Source organism: Sturnira hondurensis, unplaced genomic scaffold (assembly GCF_014824575.4).
Source record: "Sturnira hondurensis isolate 20B ecotype Veracruz unplaced genomic scaffold, ASM1482457v3 Scaffold0015056, whole genome shotgun sequence".
Taxonomy (NCBI): domain Eukaryota; kingdom Metazoa; phylum Chordata; class Mammalia; order Chiroptera; family Phyllostomidae; genus Sturnira; species Sturnira hondurensis.
This window is the reverse complement of record NW_028087687.1, coordinates 1,544,865-1,571,470: the sequence shown is the minus strand read 5'-3', so window position 1 is coordinate 1,571,470 and position 26,606 is coordinate 1,544,865. Positions and strand designations below refer to the sequence as shown.

Here is a 26,606-nt window from a genome sequence, read left to right as displayed (position 1 = left end):
TTCTCGATGTACATTGAAAGAACACACCTTTCCTATTCAGTAAGGTTATTTTTCATATGCAGCTAGTCTCCGCGTTTCAGCACCTTTTTTCTTTTCCATCAAATACGATAATATTAAAAATCAAAACCACACCCCCATCATAGTAGCACCTTCCTTTTACTGCCTACTTTCCTCTTAGTGTCCATGTCTGTTCCCATCTGACAAATAAACACACCATCTTGAAGAAGCCCACGTGTGGGTTCGCCACGAAGAACCCCAAACAGCCCGACCTGGAGCTGACTTTCAGAACAGCACAAAGCTGGCCAAAGCCTTCAGACGTCCTAAGGACAAGGTCCCCATTTCAGTTGTCACTGTGGGTTCCACTCAGGTCCTTTAAGTCAGGGGTTGCAAACTCTGGCCCCAGAATCACAAAGCATCTACCCTCTGCCTGTTTTCATAAACAGAGTGTCACTGGGACACAGCCACACCCACTCACCTCCTGTGTCCATGGCTGCTTTTGTGCAGCAACGCAGAGTCGAGCAGTTTTCCAAAAGCCCAAAATATTTAAAATCTGGGCTTTTACAGAAAAAGCTCTGAACACTGCTTAGTTGACAATCTGATTCCGGCACATAACATACAATGTGGACAAAAACTGAGGTTAGGAGCAGCTAAATAATGTGTGGAGCCTAGTGCAAAAGGAAAATGCGAGGTCCTGTGAGGAAAAAGGGTTTCCAGCTGGCAACAGCAGGGCATTAAAGCGAGCGTGGGCTGCAGGGTGCGACAGGCTGAGCTGCCTGAACACTCCTTGTCATAGCTGACAAACTCCAGAGCCAGAGAAGCGATTCCACCCAGATGCAGGAATCAGACTCTTCCAATGTCTATCGTTTTTAGAACCAAAACCTCTGCTCAGCTGAGATTTGACAGGGACACCCAACCTGAGAACCAGAATTCACATGGAGCTCTGCCCCAGTTACTTTATTTCAAGGTCACTAGCAGGCTGTGACTCTTCTTAGCATGCTTAAGGGTGGGGGTCAGGGGAAGAAAAATAAAAAACAACACAGTAGACTCCTTAAACACAGCATTGCGTGTAACTAGGAAAACAGATGCATGCTTTGACATGACAGAATCAGGCCAAATTGGCCCCAATTGTCAGCTGTGCTGTGCTCTCTGTAGCTGCTTCTCATCTATCATAATTATTTTAACTGTCATAATTTATTCATCTCCATCAGGGGTTTCCAACCTTTTGACGTCTCTGGGGCACACTGGAAGAAGAGTTGTCTTGGGCCATACATTAAAAACACAAACACCAATGAAAACTGATGAGCAAAAGGAAGGTGTTAAGTAAATTTACGATTTTGTGTTGGGCCACACTCACAGCCATCCCGGGCCACATGCAGCCCGCGGGCCGCAGGACAGACACCCCTGGTACGTGTTCTGGGAAAGCCAGTACCAGCAGGACTGGAAGCCCTAGTCACTTCTGCACCTCTCATCTGCTTAAGGAATATTTTCTGCATTAACATTTCTTTTCTTATTTTTTTGCAAAACCAAACCAAAGTTGGTTTTAAAACCAAAGTTCCCTGACCTTTTTTTAATCTTTCAAGTGCACAAATCTGCAGCTAGGAGGACGGCACCAAAAATCCTATCAGAAACCAGCTATTTTATTTCTCTGCTTTGTAGATACAAGGAAATGGCTTTTCTAGCTCACAAAATGCTCAGTGAATTTCCAGCCAAGTTACTAGGGAATTTTATTTACTCTTTTTGATTCGAAATACCTACAGAACAAGTTTTATCTATGACAATATTAGTTGTTGGAACTACGTAGGATGTTGCATGTGAAATAATAATTTCATATGCAATTGTCAATGGTTTCTTATAAAACTGGGAGCAAAGGTAGAGTTATTCCATATGGATTAAAGCTTAAACCTATCTGCTCCCTTACTCTGATCCTTTAGTTTTATGACAGAACAAAGAAAATGTTCAAAAGTCTAATAATCAGTTGAGAAAGGCAGTGCACCGAACGGTGAAAATGTCTTAGGAAAATGGCCACATGTACAGCGTCCACAGGATATGGCTGCTTACCCACACTGGAGAATAAAACAAAATTAAGTCAAGGTCTCAATACAACATAAATTGAAAATGGGTTTCTCCATTGTGTCATTATCCTTGATACAGTCATTATTTCTATTAATATGCATTTCCAACATGAATAAATAAATAAATCTAAAATTCCAGGTGTGGACCTAGATTATTCGTTTTCCTGCATTTCTACACGCAGACCTGCCCGTCTAACCTCCGCAACCTGCTTCCTTCGTCCCCGCCACCACGACCTTGGTCTTTGCTGGACCAGGACTGGCCAGCTGGTCCCCCAGCATCTGCCTCTGCTCCTGACACCCATTCCCCTTAACAGCACTCAGAGATGTTTTGGTGAAATCAGCCAGCTCATGACACACCCCTGGCTATCACCTTCAAAGGTTTCTCATGGCATTAACAAGCAAAGGCAAACCTTCACCCCTAGACAAAAAGCAGGATCCTGTCCCCACCTGCCCCTTCCCCCACAGGAACACACCACTGGCCTCCTTTCAGACCCCTGAACACATGGAGTGCTCCTCTTCCTCAGAACTTCCTGCCTACTCCCCATGTGCTTGGCTTCTTCTCAACTGCCCAGCTCAGCTCAAATGTCACCTCCAAGGATGGACTGCCTCTTGGTGGCCCGAGTACCCACTGAGCTTCTCTGTGTTGCTTTGTGCTTGCTGTTGACAGTCTTCATGGCACGTAGCTTAATCTGTACCATCTTGTTTCTGAATTGTTTCCCTGGCTTATCTTCTGCCTCTTTGAATCTGGCCTGTCTCATTCCCTCAGTACCTCGTGCCTAACACATAGATGTTCCATACATGCTGAACAGCAAATTCATCTAAAGATGATAAATATCAAGTACAAGTACATGTGATGGCTAGAGTTAAACCCTAAAATAGAAAACAAAATGTTTTATATCCATTAATTCATCTGCTCACTCAACCATTCAATTTATGAAGAGCATCCAAAGGTCTGAGAATTTCTCAAATGAGAAATTTGAGAAATTTTATATTCATAACTGTTTAAATTAGGCACTTAGGAAAAAGCACATCACACTACTATTTAGTATGTTCTCATGTGACCCTGGGGATTTGCTGAAAAGTCTGGAAACCCAGACGAGTAAGAAATTATGTGTCATCGCTACACTCCCGAAAACCTGTGAACAGCAGAGAGAGAGAAAATCGGTGTTTTCCACCTGTGTTCCGGATCTCTAAACCTGGGCGTCACCTCTTCACACTGTGGACAGATGTAGAGCGGTGCTCAGTCAATGGTACGAATGAAATTCATCTCCCTGAGGGGCTGTTCAATACACAGGCCATTGAGGTGAGACTAGGACACAGCACAACTGATAGCTTTGAAGTGGACTGGGATTAGCACATCCAAATATACAATACCCATTTTCAAACCCTTTTAGAACTCAGCATCTGGCCCTCCTTGCAGTCCAGACTCTTCTGAGAGGTATCCATGAACAAAATTAGCAGGCTCAAGACAATTCCAGTGCACTCATCAGACCCACAGATCTGATGAATACCTCCACCCTGGAGCGGAGGTGTCCTTGGCACACCTGTGTGCTGCTATAGCTCTGGGCTCAGCTGGTCTAGGGGCAGGAACCAGCGGCAAATCCTCTTAGCGGCTCGGTGTCATCCGCACATTTCAGAGCGTCTGACATGGGCCCTGTGCCAGCACAGGGCGAACTCCGAGAAAGCCAGATAGTACCTGTCATATTTACCATTTAATTGTGATTGCCAATCCTTGGCACATAGTAGGTATTTAATAAATACCCACTAAATAATGGCCAGGTAGGGTTCCTGACCAAACCAGAACACAGCCCACGCTGCCACCCCGAGCCTCACTCACCTGGCCCAAAATGACCACCGCCCCGTCTTCAACAATGATGGCTGATGCTTTGTGGAAAGTTTTTCCCCCATTAAGCTTTTTATTCACATTTCATTTTGTACAACACGGCCACAGCCTATAATTTAATAGACAAAACTGACAAATACAGATTTACGGCTATTTTCCTCACGGTATGCTACGCTCGTAACTTCTTGCAAAAGGCCTCAGGACACCTGAAAATCCCTTTTACAAAGCAAACAACAACTAAAAGGCAGTAGCAAAGAGCTGAACTTTCGGGAGAAAACTTACACACTGCCTTCCTGTCAGAGCCGTCCTGGAGAAGAGGCCGACTGCCCAATGGCCTAGGAAAACCCAAAGAGACCAACATGGGAAGGCAGTCAGAATCCACCCTTCCTGATACAAGTCAAAGCCAGGCTGCAGGTAAAAGAGAAAGGAAAGGCTAATAATGGACTGCCGCCTCCTCCGCCTTCTCCCGCCCAGGGCAATAATGAAGATTCACAGCCGACACATTAATTAGGGAGCCACAGACATGCCTGGTTACAATATTGGCCCAGGAAGCAGATAATGGGTAGGAAAGGCACACATCCCCCCAGGACCAAGCAAAGGGTTGTGTGCAATATTTAAAATATGTCTGTGTTTCTTTCTTTCTTTTTTAAAATAAGACTTCTTTTTTTTCAATACCAAAAGCAAGCATGTGGATAAGTTGGCAGCTTTTCTACATTTTGGGAATTTGAGGCATTTTCTCACTATTTTAAATCATGTAATAAAAATTATTTGAAACTGTAGTACTTCCACACCAAAGAATATTGCTTTTAATACAAGAACTGGATTACCCTGATCCTACAATTATTTCTCACTTCTAGTCGACAAGAAGACGTAAACGTGATTCACCAGAGGGCACGTGAGACGAATGCACTCATTTGTTCAATCCTTTAACACTGGCCACAACAGAACTACCCTGTGTAGCCCATGAGAAGAGGCCACCACTGACCAGCTTCCTGCTGCGCGGGCAAATTGGAAGTAAAAGACTGCTAACCTGTCCTCCCATTTCACACAATCCTCGCCCTTCCTCCGGGGAGGCGGAGAGACCCCCTCCTCATCTCTCCCAGCCTCCCTGCCCAGGCACCTCCCTAAGCGGTGACTCGGGGAAGGGAGAGGGCCGCCTTTGTCCCGCGCGTCTCCCGGGCCCCCTCGCTGTCCCCGCCAGCCAGCTCAGGCTCCAACCCGGCTCCCTACTAGTGCTGGCACCTGCAGACAAAGGCGTACCGCCCCCTCCCCACGTCCCTCACCTTCGCCCGCCAGGGCTGGGCGGGGATGCGGCCTCCGGCGCAGCGAAGAGGCCAGGGGTGCCGGACCCACTAGCCTGGAGCTTTCGCTCACACCAGCAGCAGCACGTTCCCTCGGTCTCAAGTTGAAGCGAGTGGCGTCCGCGCCTCCCAGAGTCCCACCCGCCTGCGCTCCACTCCCGCCCCCGCCCCCGCCCATTGGCTGCTGGAGAGGCGCGTGGCCGATACCCCGCCCACTCCATGCCCTGCCCCGCCCCACCAGGTGGCCCGCCAGGTGGCCCTGCCAGGTGCTTCCAGTTGCCAGCGGCCAGACCCAGGGCGAGAGAAGGGTGGAATACCCGCACCACCAACATACATTTTCCTTTCTGGACTCCCAGGACTTGGGAAGTTCATTCTAATTCCACCGAACCCCTTCCAAAAGCTGACTTCCCGGGCCTGGGTTTCTGGTTTCTAATACGACCATGCCTAACCTGTGCGGGGTGGAGAGGTAGGGGAGACAGGGGAGGGGGTTCTGCGACCGCCAGCCCGAAAGCTGCTGCGATGCTATGGAAAAGCAGAAGAAACCATCGTTTTCTCAAGCAGACAGCAAGCTTTGAACTGAGCTGAAAGGTATTTCTCACTGATTCCCTGCCAATTTATACGACGTCCTTAATAGTAGTTCGCCCCTACACACTTTTCTAATCATTGCTTCTCTAAGGCACTTAGTGTTTACCCTGATCTGAAGCCAAGATGACAATGGCATCCCAACACTGTCATCCGTCACCGAGGACTCATATACATGGAAGCAGAAAAGCGTCCATTTGGTTAAGCGACAGCATTTAAATAGGAGTGCTGGTCAGCCACTGGCCAAAATAGAGTTTGAAAGGAAAATCCAAGGTCACTAACTATATTCTGTGTGTGTGTACTGAAAGTACTTCCTCTTTTTAATTGTTTTTGGGCAAGAGTAAGTTATTTGATGGAACAATTAACAAAGTGGAAGTGCAATAGGCGGGGGACATCAGCCACGTTTTCTGCCACATTCAACCTCCCATACACTCCTTTTATGAAGGAGCAAACAGAAAAAGTGAAACACACGGAAAATCAAGGGTGTATGTACCTAGGAGGTCTCATCTGGGTTTAGTAAAACATATCATAGGTGTACTGGAAACTCTTTTTAGTGTTCCTATTTTAAAGAGGATTAGACGTCTCTTTGTTCAACACCTATTAAGCTCTGTGCTGACAATTTTATATCAGGCTTTTCTAGTCCATGGTTGTCTTTCAAAGGAGGGGCGTAGTTTAATTCACGGTGTATCTGAATCCACGACCAATAACACTGCAGCTTTTTAGGAGAGCTGTGCACAGCGAACTGCTCTGGCAACCCCAAACGTCTGCAACACAGCCCAGACTGGAAGTGGGGGGTGGGAGGTGGGATGTGAGGCTTCAGCAGCCAGAACAGACATGACCAAGTCTGGAGGCATGGACCATTTCACCGTCACACCCGTCACACCTTCAGACGCAGCCCTTCCTCCCTTACACGCAATTCTAGTCAGTTTGGTTGTCTGATCCTCTGCCCGCAGCAGAGTAGAAGTGACACCTCAGCTGGGGCTGCCAGATGCCCACAGGCGACAGCACAGTGTGGACAGCAGAGGGTCTGCTAGGCAGGCTGGCATGTACCAGTTCTGCCTCCAACTGCTCTCTTAAAGCTGTCCCCCCTTACTCTCCACTGCCACCACACCAATTCTAGCCGCCACATTTGAGATGGCTGCAGTGGTCTTCTAATAGTCACTCCATTGTGACTGTCCCACTCTTGTCCCACTCTGGCTGGTCTCACAGTCACACACGTGTCCCTTTAAAAACACACACCACAAATCTGAGCATCATGCTCCTGCTTTAAAACTCTCTATGGCTTTGCATCGATTGCAGATACAGTCCATCACCCCATCCAGGGATCCATCCGAGGCCACCTGGGATCTGGTTCCTATTTTTTTCTCTGCTCAATGTTGCAACCACATTCCCCCTCTTTCTTTGTGCTCCAGCCCCATCTTCTTCCCACCTCTGAGCCTTCCCACCGACTGTTTCCTCCTTCTCAAATGCTCTTCACGGCACTGCTCAGCTGGCTAATTCCTCTCAACCTTGACCTCAGTCCAATCCCGTGGGAAAAACACCCCAACAGGCAGTGCTGCCCATCCCATCCCCCAGCACCCAGCATCCCAGACTCTTCCTTTATAGGTCTTGTCTCCTTTCTCTTTATGATGAGTTTTATAAACTTATGGTAGTGTCCGATTTTGTTTCTGTATGGTAAGGAATTCAACCTTGATCAGAGAGAGGTCTGGCCCTTCCCCCTGGCTTCTGGGAGGTGATCTCTAAGACTATGGAATGTCATACCTGATACAAGTGTTCTTGTTTACATGAGGGTCTTAGGTCACATGAGATAGTGTAACAATGTGATCCGGAGTAAGGGCTTTGGGTCACTTGGCATCAGTTTCACCTCTGGAGGGGCTAGAGATGGAGCTCAGCCCCGTGGGTGGTCAGCAACGCCTTCGCAATGGAGCCCTAATCAAAACTCTGGACACCAGGGCTTGGACGAGCTTCCCTGGTTGGCCGTACTCCAGGCATATTGTCACATGTCAATACTGGGAAAGCCAGGCTGCCCATGGCCCGTGGGAGGGCAGCTCTATGTTTGGAAAGTCTATGTTTGGAACTTTCCTGGGCTCTGCCCTGGGTGCCTCTTCCCTTAGCTGACTTTAATCCCTGTCCTTTAGCTGTGACAAACCATGGGACTGTGAGTGAGACGGCCCGCAGTGAGTTCTGTGAGTCCCTCTAGCAACCTGTAGAACCCGAGTGGTCTTGTGGACTTTTTCCCAGTGTATTTTCAGCAGCACGCACATTTCAAATGTAATAAATTCAATTTTTCTACAGGTACTTTTAAAATGAGCTTGAATGCAATCAGCACGTAATGCCTTTACAACGTCAAGAATAAATCTCTCTTTTGCAAACTCCAACTTCTGAGTCAAAGTCCAGATCAAATGTCACCTCCTCCATGAAGCTTTCCCCTGCTCCCTGGGGCCTGTCATTTTTGGCTTTGCATTCTCTGGCTCATTGCTATGTGTTCAGAGCAGTCAGTGGTATTGAAACATCTGTTTTTGTGAAGGACCTTTGTTAGATGAACTCTGAATCCTAGCATTAGGCACAGTGCTTATACACAATAAGTCCACAAAAGGTGTTTGCAAAAGGAAGACAATGAAAAAAAAGGTTTAGTTTATAGAAATATAGGTTCAGTTATGTGCAAAATTCTGGTAAATATTACAGTGTATTCCCTGAAAAATAAGGTAGCTGTAACTGAGTGTTATAATGATATTCTATTCTATTATTTTCTTTTCCTCTTTCTAACAATAAAAATGTTCCTTAAAATTATTATCCACTTTAAAATAAAAATGTGACATGCTTTAAATAAAAATATGGAAGCAGATCATCAAATTTTTAAAAATCATCTGACTCCCTAATTAGAATAAAATATTGCAGTTTATTTACATACTACATTAAGAAAATAAAAAACCCCAACCACTAATCTTTCTTTCTTCTGTACAAACCTAATTAAAAATTTGACCAGCACACCAATAACCTATGATGCTCCCAAGAAGCACAGGAAAAAAATCAATGTTATTTCCTTTAGACCAGCATTTAAACTGGATGATAACTGCTCTAACGTGTAACAGCCGTAATCCAATTTCAATTTATTTGATTAGATGAGGATAAACACTAAACAAGAAAGTCACAGGATTGTCATAACAATATGCACCCTGTTAGCTCATTGTACAGCAAAGCATTTGAATTTGCTCCTAGCAAACACGCTGCCAGAAATACATATAAATATGACTCGAACTATCTTTAACTAGCAACCACAAATATCCCTATATTGCTTTACCCAAAGGTAAAAGCAGCTCTGAAGTCAGAGGCCACTTGAAACTCTCCCTGAACTTAGCATGAGAAAACCCCTGAAGGATTCCTTAAATATTTGAGACTGTGTTTAAACACTCCTTTGCATGCACACTGCACCACCACTGAGGGGATCAGCGGTTCTCACATTACAGTGTGCACAATAATCATTCCAGTGAGCATGCCAGGGCCTCACCCCCAGAGCGTAACTCAATCAAGAGGTTTGGAGTAACCCCTCCCCCCCCTTTGCACAGAAGCACTGCCCCTTCTGACTCAAAGGACTGAGAGGCCGGTGGCCCGTTGGCTGTACACGTAGAAGAGAACTGGCACTCTGTGCAGGTGAAGGAAGTCAAATGACAGAGATAGACACTGGACAGAATGACACGCTAGGCCTGTCTGTGTCCCCTCACTAGACTCTGAAGTCCTTGAAATTCAACTGTTCTTTATCGGAGTTTGGATATTTATGGACCAGCTCAGCTTAATACATAAATCTATATTTACTAATACATACAATAATCAATAAATTAATTTCATTCTTAGCAAAGTGGCATGCACTCACGCTCATTCGTGGACCTCAGGAGAATACACCAGGGGTATATTTCTGAGGGTCACACGTGACCCTAACAAAGTTACCAACAGGGCAGGACCCTGGCCTAGATCAGCACTTTTCAATATTCAATGTGCAAATGCATCCCCTGGGGACGGTTAAAATGCTGATTCCAACTCAGTAGGTCTGGGGTGGGTGGGGCCTGCCTTCCTCAAAAGCTCCCCGGTGATGCGGATGCTCTGCTCCAAGATGTCACTCTGAGTGGCAAGAACCCAGCTGCAAATTAGCCAAACAATGGAGGAAAAGTAAATATGCAGCTGAAAACAATTCAAGCTCAGATATGCAACGAACCGGGACAACAAAGGCCAGGGAGTTGAGGACCATGAGTAAGGTTCCCCCAACTTATTTTATCCCCCAGTTTATTTCAGAGGACTGTGTACTTGATGGCTGCTCTTAAAGGAATCCGTAACAGTCCTTAAAGAAACCCCTATGGCCCACAAAGTGGATCAGACAGCAGGAGCCCTGCCTGCACCCATATGAGGGTGCAACTTTATTCTAAAAGACCTCCATATTTTGTGCGGGCTGTGACCAAAGGGTGGCCAGTTCGATTCCCAGTCAGGGCACATGCCTGGGTTATGGGCCAGGTCCCCAGTATGGGGCGTGGGAGAGGCAACTGAGGCAACCACAGATTGATATTTTTCTTCTTCTCTTCCCCTCTCTCTAAAAATGAATAAAATCTTTTAAATAAATCAATAAGATTTCTGTTAAAAATTAACTAACTAGCTAACTAACTAAATAAATAAAAGACCTTCATATTTTACCACAGTATCTCTCTAATTCAGTTCTAACAAAATATTTGGAAAAGAAATTCTCCTCCCCACTGGCCTGGAGTCACCCTGTTCTGCCCTATAAAACGTAAAGGCTATTAATTATAAATGTGTACAACACAAATCATTGTAAGTGGAAGATATTTCTAAGCCCTAGACAGGGGGCACAGCTTATTTTCTTTATGCAATATTTAGCAGACACAACCTCCCACTAGATCAAAGACAGCAGGCAATTCTCTGGCATTCCCTGCACTATGAAGAGATTAGATTTGCCCTCCTCCCCACACCACACCATGTTCTCCACTGTCAGGTGGTGGGAGGTGCGGCTAAATCATCACCGGCTGGGATTCCGAACCCAAACAGAGCCAGCGCAGCAGTCAGTTCTCAAAGGGCATCCCCTGGACCAGTTCTCCAGTCAGAGCCCTGGCCTGCTGTCTCTGGAAAGCAGAATTACAGGCAGGTGTAATGGGGTACTGGGTGAGGGGTGCCTGGGAATACAGGAGAAAGCCCACACAGCCCACAGTTTGGGGGATGGGGGAAGCGACAAAAAGAGCGTAAGATATTTTTCATAACACAGGCTAGTTTAATAGCTGTGTTACCACCTCAGGGCAAGGTAGGTGTGACTTCAAGAGTATATCCTGACTCTTGAAGTAGCCAGGGGAGGAGGGTTCCTTCTGAATCACTGAGTCACTCTTGCCCTGACTGGGGACAGCCTCAGAACAAATGTAAACTATACGGGAGAACTGGCAAATATAGCTCATTGTGGGAGAAGTCAGAGAGGAGGTCATGTAGGAAGTTCTGGGTCAGGATGTAAACTAAGGGGGCAGCCATGAGGAATTGAACCATGCATCTTGGAAGGGAATAGAAGAGCCATGTGCGAGGGAGAAGTAAGGACGCAGCTGTGTAGTTTGTAGTCAGGATGCGGCCACAGGGCCTGGTGCAGTGAGGAAAGAGACAGTTTGCTGCTCGGATTGTGCCTGCTGTGCGGGCTCCCAAGACTCTCCCTGGCAAGACGCTGACCTGCTGCCTTGCAAACCCGAATTCTCTCTGGACTCCTGGGTCGTATGTCTTTCCTGAACTTCACCATGATCCAGTGCACCATGATCCATGTTTTCCTGGACTATTATTACACAGAGGCTGACGACGACGTACCCCAGTTCCTGAAGGAGAGAGAGCTGCTGCCGGAGGATGGCGACTCTGCTACCTGCCAGAGGGAAGCTGGATTAAGATGAGAACATGAGGAACTACTGGGTTTGCTTTCGGCTTGTAGGCTTTTGGGGAACAAGGGAAGCGCTGGGTCTCATGGGAAAGGAGGGCTTCGAGCATAAGTGCTCGGAGCCCCTCCGAGGCTGCAATATTGTAAATGAAGACCTGCTCCTTCCAGTGCCGATTGTTGGGGTACACACCAAGGCATCACGTGAATGGCCCCCATCTGCTCAGTTACACAGGGGCACTGAAAGCCCAAGGCAGACAGAGCCAGGACATCTCTGTACCCACCCAGGAACGAAATTAAAGGGCCAGAAGAAATGCCTGCTGACCGGCAATGTCTGTGATTAAAACTAGAGAAACTAATTTTGTTTGTGTTTGTGTTTCAGACACCAAAGCCTACGTTGAAACTGAATCCACTGAGGAGGCAGGGGTAGGAGGGTGGGCCTGATGGAGAGAAGCCAAGACAAATTCTTGGAAAAAATTGTATTTTCCCTCACCTCTAGCCCACCACTGATTTAGGTTCTGTCCTTCTAGTTTTTGCCTTTCCCCAACTGTCATATAAATGGAATCATAGTGTATGTAGTTTTTTGAACTTTGTGTATTTCACTTAGAAGAACTGTTGAGTGTATCATGTATCAGTAGCTCGTTCCTTTTTATCACTGAGAATATCATTGTATGCATGGACCGTAGTTTGTTTACCCATCTACCAGCTGATGGACATTCATGTTGTTTCCACTTCTGGGCAAATAGGAATAATGCCAAGAAGAAGGAAACGAACAACTCAATTCTAAAAACAGGCAGCAAATTCAAACACACTTTGCCCAAGAAGACAATATGGTTTTCCTAAGCCCATGCAAGATGCTCAATAGCATTATTAGTTAGGAAAATGCAGATTAAAACTGCTCTGAGTTACCACATTACACATTTTAGAATGCTGATAAAAACAACAAAATCCAACAAACAAACAAAAACGTGGCAACACCAAGCGCTGGTGAGGATGCTGAGCAACTGGAACTCTCACACTGCTGGTGGGAACGTCAAATACGACAGCTCCTTCCAAAAGTGGTTTGGGGGTTTCTCATAAAGTTAAACAGACCAGCACCATATAACCCAGCAATCTCACTCCTGGGTATTTACCCCAAAGAAGTGAAAACTTATGTTCACACAAGAACCTGTATGTGAATGTTTACAGAAACTTTTTTCACAGTTCATGATTAACTTCCCTTTTCAGACATGTAGGCAACTGTCTTTAAATGGGTTTCCTAAAACTCCTTTGGTTTATTTCAGTTTTCCATGGTTCACAGACCAGAGCATACCAAGATTTTTTAAAAAACCAAGAGGTTACAAAATAGAACCATGGAGTTTCTTGGTGGTCACCGAACTCCATTCTTACAAGCTTGCTGTTGAGGCTGAATCCCAAAGGAGAGCTAACCCTGTTATTGCCACTTACAGCACCAGGAAGCATAAAAAGAAACAAGCTGGAGTTCTGACCCTGAACTTAACCTTGACTCCCCCTTCTCTCCACTTTGCCTTCCGTAATCCACTTAGAAGCCTCACCCCCCAAAGGGATATTAGCTATGCCAGGGGGCTATGGAATGTAAGGCAGATAAAATTTGCCAGCACCTTGATCCTTCAGGGCTGAGTTTTAAAAAAGCACCATTTATAGTGGCTAGTATTTGTTTTACCTTCACGCTCAGCGGGAAGCCCCGGGCAGGACAGGGGCATTTTGGATGACTTGTGGTACATCTAGTGTGGCTGCCCCTGTTTCTACCAATAAAGCCCCGCGGCAGCACACACATAGCCACTCATTTATATCTTGCCTAAGGCTGCTTTTGCCTTCCACTGGCCAAGCTGAGTATTTAACACAGAGACAGTGACCCACAAAACCTAAAATATTTATGGCCTGGCCTTTTACAGAAAAAGTTTGCTGACTCTTGAGCTCACAAAACGGCCCCTGAGTCATTCAAGTAATATGAGCTCTCAGTGTGTTGTCTGTGTAGCCCTGTACAGCTGCTGGCTACTAACGTTTCTGCAGTGTATTCTCTGTCTTCAGGCACAACAATTTTGTATCTTCCGTTTGTATTCTGTTTGCATACAAACAGAATAGACGTTTGTATATGAACAAACATCTATTCCTAGCTATCATCTCCTTACAACAAGAGCTCTATTAAGGTGATAATTATTATTATTACCATATCCTTTTACAGACAAAATAGCTCAAAGAGAATGAGAGCACTTATAAGAGGTGAAGCCAGAACTTCAACCCATTTCATTATTCAAATCTGCTCTGATCACAAATAAATAAAACAAATAAACAGAAAATAAAATGTAGCAGACACTTAGTGGACACTCTAAAATCAACTTGGATTTACCTCTGCCTAAATGCCCCGCTGGGCTCATTCAATTAAAGTCAGTTCCACACAGAGTTCACCCATTAAAGCCACGTCCCCACTTGCCCTTGTTTCTGGCACTTGGGGACTGCTTCACCTTCAAAACAATGTCTCTTTGTTACAAACTGTAGTCCTTTTGTAATGTTAATTATACTAATTAATTATACGAGTTGACTCAGGTTTTATGAGAGTTAAAGGTTATGCAATTTCTGGGTCCTTCTTTAAGAAAGAGAATACAAAGATATCTTCCTTTGGCAAATTTTACAAAAACCACGTGAACTTATTGCCAGGCCCCCTCCCAGAGCTGGAAAGGGGCCCTAAGTTGACGCTTCCTTGTCATAATAGTAAACCCTCCTCTGTGTATTGCCTTTCTGCCTCTCAGAAAGGAAGCTCAGGTATTCCAAGTGGATTTTCTAAGAAAGAGTGGAGCCTTTCGGCTAAACAGAACAATTACTTACATCTGTCACCCTCACTGCTTTCTCTCAACGTGAAAAAGACTGAAAACATTCATGCTTATTCTTGGCGAACTGTTTCCTCAGCCTAAAGCGGTGGTTTTCAAAGTGTGGTCCGCAGATAAAAGTAGCCTCACTTGGGAACGTGTAGAAATGCAAGTTCTCAGCCCTACCCCAGAAACACAGAATCAGAAACTCCGAGGAGGGGACTCGCCCGGCTGTGCCTACCCCCGCCGCTGTTCCGACGTGTGCTCGGGACTGAGCGTCGCTGGTCTGTCAGACCACCAATTCCACCATCTCCACTCATGTCAATGCATCTTTGAGAAAATGAGGGGAAACTATGCCATTTAAGCAAGTTTTATGCTTTCTCTTTCAGAACACAACAGGCAATTTAAACAGTAAGCAATCCCATTTATAGAATTTCAGAAACATAGGACAGGTGAGATGTGTTGGAATCAGCCAGAACAGGGAAGCGCATGCTCACAGCCTGAGGTCTACTTGGATGACTTCAGAGTGTGCTGATGATAAATTCAACAAATCCATAACTTATTGAGGAGAAAATGCATATTTAAAAACTCCTGATATAGTTAGAAGACTGAATTAGTAATTTTGAACGCTGAATCATCTTAGAAATTGAAGAAACGCCCAGCAAAAATGCTAAATTACTTACCTGAAGTAAAACACCTTATTTTCAAAGAGTGGTGGGGTGGATCAAATTGGGCCTCTTAAACACCCAATTAGTTTAGCCACCAAAGACCTCTCATCTTAACACATTGTAAATTCAGACTAATTAGGGTTGAAGATCCCAGCCCGGCCCTGTCTGGGTAGCTCAGTTGGTTAGCACTATATGCCACTATGCCAATACGCCAAGGTTGTGAGTTCGACCCCCCAGTCAGGCCAGGGCACACGCAAGAAGCAACCAATGAATTCATAAGTAAGTGGAACAACAAATAGATGTCTCTCTTTCTCTCGCTCTGTCTCTTCCCCTCCCTCCCTTCCTCTCACTCTAACAATCAGTAGAAAAAACCTAAAGAATTATTAAAAATAAAATACTAGCCCATCCAAAGGCTGGTAGAAGGGGAGATTCAGTGACACAGTGTTTGTGCTGGGGTCTGCCACCCGCCAGCTGTGGGGTCTTGGTTCACCCACTCCACCTCTGAGTCTCAGGGTCCTTCGGAGTTTCCTCTGAAGGACATGACACGATAACAACAGTATAACAGCAACTACGACAGCGACAGTACTACCTACCTAATCTTTATCAGCCAAGGCACAATAAGGGGGAAAAAACCTGCTGTAAATGTTTGAAATGGGGAATTTAGCGGAACTGGTAACATAGGTAATGGAAGAATTAAAAAGCAAATAGAAGACAGTGAGGTACAAGGCTTAGCAACAGCAGGAAGCAACCTACCGGCCTCAGGCTGAAGGGCCCAAGGAACGTGGTAGAACCTGAGTCCTGGGGTCAAGGTCAAGACCACCCAGAGGAGCCACAGACAGTAGGCTCTGGGAGGGCAGAGGAACCCTGGCTTCCACGTGCTTCTTCCACCCCCCAGTGCCTCCCAGTGGCCCAATCCAGGCAGAGCCTGGAAACTCAGCCTGCAGGGGTCAGAAGTCAGCAGGGAGGGCGGGGCGTGGATTTGTGCCAGCCACGGTTCTCAGCTCTTCTCGAGAGCAGCCACTTACTCCTCAGCGGCGGGGAATGCTGTTATCCGAGGTACAGCACGATTCTGTAACTTGCCCAAGAACACACAAATAGGGAGTGGCAGGGCTGGGATTCAAAACTTACAATCAGCACCAACTTACATCATACACCAAAATAAATTCAAGGTGGATAAAAGACTTAAATATAAGCCATGACACCATTAAAGTCCTAGAGGAGAACATTGGCAGGAAAATCTCAGATATTTCACGCAGCAACATTTTTACTGATATGTCCCCTAGAGCAAGGACTATAAAGGAAAGAATAAACAAATGGGATCTCATCAAAATAAAAAGCTTCTGTGCAGCTAAAGAAAACAGCATTAAAATAAAAAGACAACCAACTGTACGGGAAAACATATTTGCCAATGATACCTCAGACAAAGGTTTAATCTCCAAAATATACAAAGAACTCACACGACTTCAATCAATTTTCTTCCTTCCAGAGGTAGAGCAAACCGAAGCAAAATGCCACACTGTTACAAGCACTCTGCGCCTGCTGTTAGACAACCCCAACACTTTCAATATTTACCCCTGGAACACTGCAGCTTGAACGAACGGACATACCTCGGACCAGGGCCCTTGGTCGTTCTGAACACCATGTGGGCAGTGGCCACGGACGTGGAGCCCTCAGATTGGCAGCTGGGCCCTAAACATGGGCTTCCCCTTTGCAACCACAGTCGGAGTTTTCTAGGCAAACAATTCTCTCCTTCCTTTCTTCCTTCAATAGATATTAATTCAAGAAACTACTGAATTTCAGCTACAACGGTATTGGGAGTATTTAGTATCTGACTTTCCCTTCAGTTTTTACTGTCCTTGTATAAAAGTTATTGTTCAACAATGACTCTGGTGGCAACCTGAGTGCATAAGGGCCTAGACGAAGTGCATTCGAATAATCACTTGGTCAACAGTCACTCTGTGTCACACCCACACCCCTCTGTCCCTTGTCCATGGCGGACGTGGCTGACAGATCACAGAGCTCCTCGCCAAGCCTGGCTCTGGCCTCGGGGCTCCTTTCAGCCCAGCACTTCAGGCCCTTAATGTCATAAGGTCAGAGGTCCGAGTAACCCACACACTCTCCTAGCACTAGAATAAAAATTTCCTAAACTTAAGGCAGATGTCTACAGGGACTGCTTTATAAACAACTTAGGCCAGAAATTTTGATTCTGTAGTCAGACAGTGAATGTACGTGAACTCACGAAAACTTCTGGCTTTATTTTTTGGTTTATTCCTTTGTACTAATTTCCCTGACACTTCTATAATTGTTTATTTTTCTTCATAGGCTTAATGTTGTGAAGGCTTATTACCTATGGCATTTATTACTAACTACTTAGTATTTAGTAAATACTAATCTTACTGGAATTTATGGGTACTTGTACAGGTTCTGCGTACTACTTTAGAAGTGGAGAAATACGAGGTCACCGCACCATGCATATGTCTGTCTCTTAAAAGGAACAAAGAGCCAGTGAACACGCATGACACCACCTTCAAGTTTCAGTGGCTAGGAGAAAAAACATCCAAGTGTCTAAAAATGTACATACCAAATCCTGTTATACATCATTCGGGAGGAAGACATCATTCTCTTGTAGTAAACTGCTCACCCATGAAATGGAATAACCCTTCTAGGAAAGGATGATTAATTATTTAATAAACATCATGCATTTTCAACCTCACCGAGAAAAACAAATGGGCGAAGGAATCTCAGTGGGCAGCACCTTCTTCCAGCCCACTCTGCCCAGGGCTGGGTGCAGAGGTCAGACGAACAGCCCAGCCCACGGGGCGGTGGGGGCGGGGTTCTCTGCCTGGTGCCCTTGCCAGGCCCTCTCTCATTTGTCATCTCACACCAGGCTGCACGAGGGTTCTGGAGCCTCCACCTCTGCACAGAAGGACACTGAGGCTCAGGGTGAGAAACTTGCCCAGAGACACACAGCCAAGAGGCAGGCCAGACCTAGGAACCCCCTGGGGGTGTGTTGGGCTGCAAAGGTCCTCCCCAGACACCACATGGTCTGCGCCACCCAGAGGGCCGAGAGCTGGGGGAGGACGACCGAGGAGCGGAGCAGGGGAGAAGAAAGCTGGGGGGCAGAGGGCGTTCCCACCATCCTGAGTGTGCTAGGTTGAGAAACGGCCCCAAAGGCTCCTAATCCCTGGCACCTGTAAATGCTACTTTTCTTACAGACATTGCAATGTCTTTCTTTGCAGATATTGCAGACGTGACCGAGCTGACAAGCCTGACGTGGATATTTTCCTGGATAACCTGGGTGGGCTCTCAGTCCAATCACAAATGTCCCCATAAAGGAGAGGCAGAGGGAGACGGCCATGGACACAGGACGCAGAGACTGGTGGGTGGCCACAGTCCGGGAAGGCTGGCAGTGTCAAGGGACAGGCTCTTCCCTGGGGCCTCCAGTGGGTGTGGGCCCTGCCAACACCTCAACCTTGGCCCGGTGCAGCTAATGTGGGACTTCTGGCTCCAGACTATGAGCGAATGCAGTCTGTGCTCATATGTTACAGCAGCCACACAAAACCAACACACTGGCCCTGGCTGGTGTAGCTCAGTGGATTGAACACGGGCCTGCGAACCAAAGGGTTCCTAGTTCAATTCCCAATCAGGGCACATGCCTGGGTTGCAGGCCAGGTTCCCAGTGGGGGCCATCTGAGAGGCAAGCACACATTGATGTTTCTCTCCCTCTCTTTCTCCCTTCCCCTCTCTCTAAAAATAAATAAAATAAAATAAAAACCTTTAAAAAGTTGCACCCATTAAAAAAAAAAAAAAAACGAACACACTGACCTGCTGAATGCAAGTTGAGCGATGTGTCCATGTGGCCCCTTAGCCTCACTGAGATCCAGTGATCAGGAGCTGTACCCCCAACCTGGGTAAGGGCTTTCGACTCTCTTTCTGAAACCTCCTTCCCCCTTCCCCTGTGTGATCCTCCGCACAAGAAAAAGTGAACAACGAGAAGGGTAGGAAAAGCACTGGTCCGGGATTTAGAATTCATGGTCTCAGACAGAGTTCAAGCCCTCTTTTTGCTGCGACCCTGAGCAAGTCACGTGAAAGCTCTAGGCCTCTCTTTCCTGGTCTGTAAAAGGCATCATCACCATCATCACCATCCTCCTCCTCAAGGAGACAGTGTGCCCAGCCCTCAGTGAACTATAAAGCACTAAAACTGCAAAGAGCTGAATTATTCTCCCTTCATTCCCTCCTTGATATAATCAGAAGCATGTTAAGCACCTAATATTAAGGGTAACATCATGCTAAGTCACATACAAGAAAGAATAAGACATGGCCGTGGCTGTCAAGGAATTTACTGTCTTATTAGGGAGCCATATGCAGCTACAACACTTAGTAACAACCCAAGGTTGAAAAGAGCAAGTTCCAATTAGATCTCTGTGACTACAGAGATAAAAAAAATATTGCAGGGCACTTCATGGTGAGAACATCTGTCCCCCTCCCTAGGGGAGGAGTACGTTTCCCCAACCTCTGAAGTCAGGGTTGGTCACGCAACTTGCTTTGGCCGACGAAATGTGAGCAAAAGTAGTGGGTGGCCCCCCCAGGCAGAAGTTTTAAGAGTCAGCACATCTTTTGCCCTGACACCATGGCTGGCACCACTCTAGTCTCAACAGTGACGGTCTCGCTGGCTTTGGATGCAGAATGAGGACAACTACTGTGAGGGGCAGTGCCTCCGGCCAACCTTCCACGGAGAGTTAGCAGAATGAGAGGTGTTTTAAGCTATGGAGCCTTTGGTTGTTACTATAGCACAACCTAGCCAGTGCTGGCTGATACAAATGGCGATAGAAAAGGGTAATAGAAGAGGTGGGACCTGGATGAAGCTATAATGACACATAACATTTGTGGAGGGGTGAAGTTGTATTACAAAGGGCTTCATGGACTCAAGGACTTATGTGATTATTTACTATCCCACTTCACACCTCCTGTGAGGGTGGGCCCTGGAGGTTCTTGTTCACAGCTACATCCTTGGCACCAAGCATAGGAGCTGCTGACACCTGATAGGAACTTGAATTCATGGGTGTCTAATAAACTCCCAGGGAGGTAGATGGGGCCATCCAACAGAGAAAGAAGGAAGGAGAAAAGAAATTCCACAGCTCAACACCTCATGGCGATGTGGCACTGGGCATGAAAAAGCCAGCACAACAGACCACTTGAAAATACACAAGCACAAACAAGGTTCAATTATAATAATAAAGCTTGTAAAAAAATCTGGTGTCCCTTCTGGGTGATGACAGCCATTTCTGTCCTCCTCGTGTCCTGATTAATAATTCAGTTACTTGGTGTCATCTGTCCTAACGCATGGTTCCGAGGCCTAAGAGATGGATGAACAGCATTCGACAGAAAGTGAGCCAGGGTTTAGAGACTTAAGACGTAGACCACCTTCTTATCTGTTAAAGCAACACTCTAATTTGTATGGTGCAGATTTCTAGACCTTAACTCAATCAAACAAAATCTTCCCTCTCTTTATTTTCACCCCCTGCTTTAGTGAATTTAAGAAATATGACTAAGGTTTATCTTTCTTAATAAATATCTCCCATAGTGGCTCTTGTGTCAAAAAAGATAAAGCAACTCTTGAGCTAGAAGGTACATAGAGATAAATCAAAACATTTCCTTTACGTAAGAAAGTGGCAGAGATCATTATTCCAGGCCGCAGAATTTGTGGGGGAATATGTTAAGAAAGTCCACACCATCTATTAGATGTTAATGCTTTTAGTAATAGCTGCTTATCTTTGTGATGGGACCCTAGTGGTGAATTGTACTCTGGCAAGCAGGCCTTTGAGGCTGAAGTGGCTTCTGTGACACTATTTCTCTCTAATTCATGTATGATGCCACAGATGTCATTTGGACTGGTCAACAGATATTCATTGATATAGAGATATGTTTTTAATGTTGCTGTTCTTTTAGAGATTCAGAACTTTAAAAAAAAACCTCCTCCAGATACTCCTGTTGCAGGATGGATAGCATTTCCCAATTACTGAATAATAGCAAAGTCAGGGAAAAAAAATCTGTGTTTTAAAAACCCTACAGATTAATGAGGCATTATAGCTGGACTCTGCTGTTTTTTTTATTAAAATATGTATCCCATTTGCCTCCCAAAAGGACTAAGTGATTTACAATAAAAGGTACACATTTTATCAGGCTATTAAATTAGAAAAGTTAAATTTAAAACCCAATAGAAAGAGAAGTGATTCTGTAAATCAATTAGGCTAAATATTAATTTAAACCACATGCAACCATTTCTGATCCACAAAACAGCAGTTGTCATCGTTCCATCCAATATCATCCCTGCAATTAGGGATTCAATTTAACTTAAAACTTCCTGGCAAAAAGGGAAACATGATAAACTATGCAATTATCACCGTTAACCAAATTTTAAAAGAGAGACAATATTCATTGACCACAATGAAAACTACACTCACAAGAATATAACACTTTTGGGCCCTGGCTGGCATAGCTCAGTGGATTGAGCACGGGCCTGCAAGCCAAAGGGTTGCTGGTTCGATTCCCAGTCAGGGCACATGACTGGGTTGCAGGCGAGGTCCCTAGTGGGGGCCATGTGAGAGGCAACCACACATTGATATTTCTTGCTCTCTTTCTCCCTCCCTTCCCCTCTCTAAAAAATAAATAAGGAAAATCTTGAAAAAAAAGAATACAACACTTTTCATTGAAGGTATGGGGAGAGGGGGGTGCTAGGCAAACAAAAAAGCCTGAAGAGTTGGCTGTGTTACAATGGAACTCGGCACACAATTATTGTTCAGAATCCCTGCGTCACTGTGCTTCGGTGTTTCCTGACCCGGCCGCCCCTGAAACGAGAGCCTCTGGAAGTGCACCAGCACAAGGTGAACAACGGGGTGTTTGCTCGCACAGTGTGAGCAGAGGAGCTCAGAGCCTTTCATAGCTGAGCCTTGTGTCTGGGGCCCTCTCTGAGTGCAGGACGTTGCCATGGTGTTTTCCCAAACTGTTTGACCATGGAATCTTTTTTCCCCTCTATACACCAGTTATTAAGCTGGTACAGTGCTCAGCTCATAACTTCTTAGAAAAGTTCACCAAGATCAGTGTTATTCAAACTATGACCAGTTGGTAATAAGCATCATTTAAACCATTAAACAGAGTAGCAAAAACATAACAAAACAAAACAAAAAGACCTCAAAGGGCAGGGCGCACAATGAAGATAAACATCGTGTGACAGGTCACGCCATAAACTGTCCTTCTTATGGGTGAGGACAAATACTTTGAAAGCCAGTAACACAGAAAAATAGAAAGAAAGAAAACTGATGACTTTCTAGTCATCTAGAAAGATGACTAGAAAGAAACATGGGGTTCACACAATTTTTTAAAAATCTGATTACTCTCCTTGCAAAGTGTATTTTCATGTAAGTGGACATACACATAGTCAGAGTTAAATAAAACTCCCTTCAACATGATGTGTGTATGACTGCACGTGTACACACATACATACAATAGTGTGTACAATTGCACACCTACACACACATACATACGACTGTGTATGTGTATTTAATTCATCCTGTTTGAGGTTCTGTGTGATTCTTCAAAGCTTCCTGGTAGCTTGACTACCCATTTTGGGAGGTTCTGCCTGTCCTATATTCCTTCCACCTGACCCTGGTGTCCTGCTGGTTCCCTCAGTCATGAGCTAGATAAATCTGACATGTTATTCATTGTATTTTCAAAAGATTTTATTAGTTTATTTTTAGAGAAAGGAAGGGAGAGAAGAAAGGGAGAAGAGAGGGAGAGAAGATGAGATGGTTGCCTCTAGCACGCCCCCTACTGGGGACCTGGCCTGCAACCCAGGCCTGTGCCCTGACTGGGAATCGAATAGGAAATCCTTTGGTTCACAGGCTGGCACTCAGTCCACTGAGGCATACCAACCAGGGCTCATTGTATATTTTTAAAATTACATTTTAAAACAATATTGAAGTATAATTGACATACAACAAACTACATGCATTTAAAACATACAATTTGATAAGTTCTGACCTGTGTACATACCTGCGAAACTATTACCACAATCAAAACGGTGAACATAACTGTAATGTCCCAAGATTCCTCTCTCCCCTGCAACCCCTGCCTGTGTCCCTCCGCAGGCAAGCCCTGATCTGCTTCCCGTCAGCACAGACTAGTTTACCTGGCGTTTTCTAGAACTTCATATTAGTGAGATAATACAGCACGCACCCCTTTTGGGCGGGAGGGTCTGGCTTCTTCCACTGAGCACAATTCTTTTACGAATCAGTTATGTTGTATATATCAGTAGGTGATGCCTTTCTACTGTTTAGTGGATATCCGCTGTATGGCTATACCACAGTTTGCTCATTTATTCACCTGCTGATGCATGTCTGAATTGTTTCCAGTTCTGCTTATAACTCACTGCCTATTTGAGCCTGTTTTTAACTTTTTAAAAAGTGTGCTTCGCCTAAGTCCTAAGGAGGCAGAATCATTGGGGCTGACTCCTCCCTGAATGTGGGGAGAGCAAGAGGACCCCCGAGTTGTTGACTTGTGCAGCTGACTGGATGGCAGAGCCAGCAGCAGCTGAGTGAGTGAATGAATACACACATGCGGAAGCCAGTGAAAGAATGCAAGAATCGGGAACAGAGGAGAATGCGCAACTTGGAAAATTGTGTGTGGGCTGTTTAAAGACGGCGCTCTCAGTTTTGACCATATGGAGTTGTACAGATTCTAGCAGGCAGCTGTCTCTAAACTAACAGCAAAGGTGACCGAGGCCTAGGCTTGCCAAGCAGGGGCCATACTCACTACCTCTGACCTCGTGGTGGGCAGGGAGGAGAGAAGCTTCTTTCAAAAGGCAGCTGAAACGGACTGCTGAGTTCTTGGGACTTTGGGCAGTTGCTCTGGATGTAGGAATGACCGGTGCCCTCTTCTCTTTTTCCTGATCCCCAACCCAGTTATGTCCAAAGGCAGAATCGATGGGAGGGCTGCTGACGGGCTCGGGCTGGAGGGAACCGGGTACTTTGAATTTGAATTGAACATCTATTGCAGTTTTTGTAATAAAAAAAGAGGCACAGTTTTTGGTGCCTCTGTCGGTACTGTATGTAAAAGTCCTCTGAAATTTACGGCAGCATGTCATTGCCCATTTCATTTGCCTCCTGGTATAGACCTGGTTTCAGTGCCCACGTGGAAATGTTTGGTTCTGCTGAGCACAAGAGTGAGACTCACATTTTCCAGGATTTGTTTCCAACAAACATGCTCTCAGGAGTTCTCCTTTAAAGGGGTGCCTGGAAAGGATTTGGGGGGTCAAGAGGCAGGAGCCATGAGTGATTTTCCAGTATCGAAGGGACTCCCAGCCTATCATGACCTGCCACATCCTGGGCAGGGCAGCTCGGAGCACAGGGCTCCGGAGGATGCATCCTGTCTGAGGGCAAATCTCCAGTGGGCCAGGGTGCTCTGTCTAGGAAGAACGAGCCCTTGGAAATGCAGCTGCAGCCACGCACTGAAAGGGGCAGACTGGGAGAGACAGGGTAGACGGCTAGGCCCAGAGAAGCAACGAGAAGCACCAGGCAGCACCTGCAGAGAGAAAGGCAGCCACACCTGGTTGGCCTCGAGGCCATGCCCCCTCTCCAGGGCTCCCCAGCCTGCTTCCGGAGTCTGTAAGGCCTGGGCTCAGCCGTCCCCTTCCCCCGCCCCCAGGCTCCTATAGAGCCTTCCCTGTGCACACCTACCCAGCGCTTCAAACATCGCTTTCCCTTCGGCGTGTTTCTGGTGTCAACTCTCTGAACCTCTTACTCCCTCTCCCACCCCCCTGGCTCTCCAGACATGTCAGTGGTGCCAGCTGCAGTCTGTCACCCGCTCCACGCTCCTTTATTTATAGTCTGAGCGATTCTTCCTGGGTTCAGACAGACTTCCTCTTTTCATTTTAAATGAACTATTTGGCTCATTTATTTCCATTTGGCCCCAAGTCTGATTTGGTATTTCCGTCCTCTGGCTGCTGAGACCATAATTCTGTTCCCAGGACTTGTGCCCTCAGAAACGGGGTCCTTGCTGGAGGGCCCTGGCTTTCACACCTTAATTCTTGTTCTGGAGTCCCCTCTCTCGTCTTCCCTTCTCTAAAGGGCAGTTTGCCAGGGCATCCTTTGGGGGACAGTGTAGAAGAAAAGAATTCCCAGGTGAAGTTACAAGAAAGAAGCCCGGGATGCGGGGCCTGCACCCAAATGTCGTGTGCATGCGGGCACATGGGAGGGCAGGGGACGGACCCGGAGTGTCTCCCTGCCTCAGGAGCGAGGCCGACGGGAAGCTGGGGACACTCACGCTGACACATTTATGGCAGTCTCGGGAAGCCACCTGCAGAACTGAAGTGACTGGGCTGTAAACCCATCACTGAGTCGTTTTCACGAGTTCTTCCTTTTCTCCACTGAGAAATAACTCCTCCAAACACAATTCACTCCAAGGCTTTAATCCACAGCTGTGACACTTAAACACCGAGTCTGACTTACTAAGAGGGTTGGAAAAATGTAAAGGTATTTGGGGAGGGGGGTAGGGCCTCCAAACAGCAACATCAGCCTTTCAAGAGGCCTCAACCTCACGACTCACAAGGAACCAATAATGAGTGATTTTTCAGGCGTTTAAAGGCAAAGGGAGAACGATGCCAATCCTTAAACTTAAACATGTTTAAGTTTCTCCCCGTTTTCCACATGTCACGGCGGACCCAGGGCCAGGCAGTGGTTCATGGAAGTGCCACTATCTTCATGAAAACAGTGTGACTGGGGATGACACACGTGCTCCTAGGACAACACCCGCACATGTGTGCCACCCCTGCAACGACCCCCACTGCAGAGGGAGAGGCTGGGACACTAGGTGTCCCCAACGGGGGTGCATACAAACTGTAACTCAAAGCAAATGGTGGAATTCCTACCCCAGTGTTCCGTCTGCCCACCTGGTCCGGCTCCCCAAACCAGACACAATTGTCCAAGATAAGGGTCCCTGTTACACCTGATGTTTTCAAATCCATGCTCCGCACTGATTGACTTGTTACAGTGATGCTGTAATGTGACAAGAAATATACATGTGGTTTTTCAGTCTCAGCAGAGAGGGGAGAGGGGTTTGAGATTCAGCTTATCACCAACAGCCAATGATTTAATCAATCTGCCTACATAATGAAATCTTTATCAAATACCTAAACCAGGGGCGTCAAACTCATTTTCACTGGGGGCCACATCAGCCTCAAGGTTGCCCTCAAAGGGCTGAATGTAATTTTAGGACTGTATACATGTAACTATTCCTTAACCAGAGTCAAGCAGCTTGGGGTAGAAATGAGGTGCCAGGCCAGATAAACAAGGTGGAGGGCCAGATTTGGCCCTCGGGCCTTGTGTTTGCCCCCTGTGCCCTAAACACCAAAGCTGGGAGA

At 46.1% G+C, this 26,606-nt stretch overlaps 1 protein-coding gene across 15 annotated transcripts in view; it reads right to left on the bottom strand.

The window, feature by feature from the left end:
• The window catches only part of APBB2 (amyloid beta precursor protein binding family B member 2), a 321,139-nt gene that overhangs the window by 30,705 nt on the left and 263,828 nt on the right, over positions 1-26,606 (bottom strand). The window contains exon 1 of one of the 15 annotated variants that reach the window (XM_037064276.1): positions 5,199-5,329. The exons of the other annotated variants lie outside the window; for them this stretch is intronic. The gene's annotated coding sequence lies outside the window, so the exon portion shown is untranslated. Of the gene's footprint in view, positions 1-5,198; positions 5,330-26,606 lie in introns of those variants that run through there. 15 annotated transcript variants of the gene reach the window in all.